At 78.7% G+C, this 1,966-nt stretch overlaps 1 non-coding gene across 1 annotated transcript; it reads right to left on the bottom strand.

The window, feature by feature from the left end:
• Positions 1-386: 386 nt before the first annotated feature.
• LOC140681672 (5.8S ribosomal RNA) lies at positions 387-539 on the bottom strand. The gene has a single exon (XR_012052705.1). It is a non-coding gene; the product is annotated as a 5.8S ribosomal RNA (ribosomal RNA).
• Between the last annotated feature and the right edge of the window lie 1,427 nt (positions 540-1,966).

Here is a 1,966-nt window from a genome sequence, read left to right as displayed (position 1 = left end):
GCGCGGCCCGGCAGCACGGCACGGTACCCGCAGACAGCCGCCCGCGCGGGGGGAGGCCGGGGGGCGAGGCCCGCGCGCCTCGCCTCCCTTCTCTCGCCCTTCGTCTCTCGGCGCCCCTTCGGCGGGGCGCCCTCGACCGCGTCTCTCTCGCTCTCTCTTCTCCGGCCGCCGCGCCACCGCCTGGCGGCGCGGCCCCCGGCGAGGACGAGCTCCGCCCCAGCGGCTCGCTCCGGGAGCGGGGAGCTACGGAGCGCTCCCCGAGTCTGCATTTAGGGGGACGAAGGCCCTTGCGCGGCCACGACGGCCGCGGCCGACGGGCCTGCGATGCGACCCCAGCCGCGCCGCCGGGGTGGCGAACCCCCCCCGGGCGGCGATTGATCGTCAAGCGACGCTCAGACAGGCGTAGCCCCGGGAGGAACCCGGGGCCGCAAGTGCGTTCGAAGTGTCGATGATCAATGTGTCCTGCAATTCACATTAATTCTCGCAGCTAGCTGCGTTCTTCATCGACGCACGAGCCGAGTGATCCACCGCTAAGAGTTGTCTGCCTTTCGGCACCCACCCCGCGCACGGGCGGAGGGGCCGGGAGACCGCTCGCGTCGAGCGGCCCCCTCTTTTCTTTCTCTCGCCGAGGGCCCGCGCGCGGCCGCGCGGCCCCGGCTGCCAACCGTACGAGCACACACGCAACCACAAACCGAGGTGGGGGGAAGAAAAAAAACGAAGCGAGAGCGAAACCCACGGAACGCTCCGAAGGTCGGCGGAAAAGCGGGGGGGCCCGCGCCCCCGACCGCCTCCCCCCGCCGCGAGGGTGGGGGGGGGAGACGCCGCCTCCCGTGCCGTCCTTCGAAGGCGGCCCAGGCGCCCGGGCTCGGCCCGGCCTCCGCACGGAGGGAGCCGCGCGGCGCGCGCCGGACCGCGGGGGGCCACGCGGTGGCCCGCCCGGCCTCGTTGCCACGGGACGACGGGACGCACGCGGCCGGGGGCGCGGCCGTCGGCCCCCGCGCGCGCCGCCTCCCCCTTCTCTTACGACCGCTCCCGCGGACTCGCGGAGCGCGCCGCCGCGCCACGGCGCGCGGCCGGCCCTCTCTCTGCTCTCTCTCTCGGCTCGCTCGCTCTCTCTTTCCCCAGCGGCCTTACCGCGCTCGAGACGGCACGCGACGGCCACCGCCCTACCGGCACACACACGGCCCCCCCGCGGGACCGGCTCCCGCCGGGAGAGGGCGAGCGCCTGGCGGACGCGCTCCGCCGCCGGCGCCGGAGGCGGGCGCCACACCGAGACCCGAGCCGGCGTCGCGAGTGCCCGGAGCCTGCCGGGCGGCTGACCCGCCGCCGCGACGGCCGCCCTTCCCGGGACCGCCGCCGCCTCGCACCGCCACGGAGCCCCTTCCCCTTAGGGGCACGCGCCCGGGGGGAAGGCGCGCGAGCGCCGAGCCCGTGGGGGAGCGACGCCCGCCCTACCTTCCTCCCGGTCCGCGAGCGGCCGGGGAAGGGCGACGGGGAGGCGGCGGGCGGGGCCCGGGCCGGGACCGCCGCCGGCGACGGCGGGCGCCTTCCGGCCGACCGTCCCCCGCGCGCTGGCTCGCGGGGGACACTCGCCGAGCGGCGCCGCCGCCGCTCGGCACGGGGCCGCCCGCGCTCGCGGACCCTCCCGGCGACGGAGGGCCCGCCGAGCGCTCGCCCCGGGCGGGCGCGGGCGCTCAGAGCCGGGGGATGGCCGGCGACCGGCGGCCGCCGGCGCGCTCGAGGGGAAGGCCGTCGAGGGGGACAGAGAGAAGGCGCGGCCGCGGCGCCGGACGCGGCGCCGCGCGCGAGAGACCGCGGAGGCGGCCCGGGAAGGAGGAGAGCGCGGCGGGCCCCGGCGGCCGCAACCCCGCAGCTGAGGAAGGGGGGCGAGAGAGCGCGCGCTCTTCTCGCCGGCGTCGCCCGTTTCGAGGCGGGCGGGTCGGCCCCCGCGGCCGACCGCGCGCCG

This window comes from Taeniopygia guttata, chromosome 37, assembly GCF_048771995.1.
Source record: "Taeniopygia guttata chromosome 37, bTaeGut7.mat, whole genome shotgun sequence".
NCBI classification, from domain to species: Eukaryota; Metazoa; Chordata; class Aves; order Passeriformes; family Estrildidae; genus Taeniopygia; species Taeniopygia guttata.
Note: the sequence above shows the minus strand (reverse complement) of the source record. Positions and strands in the feature narration are given on the sequence as shown.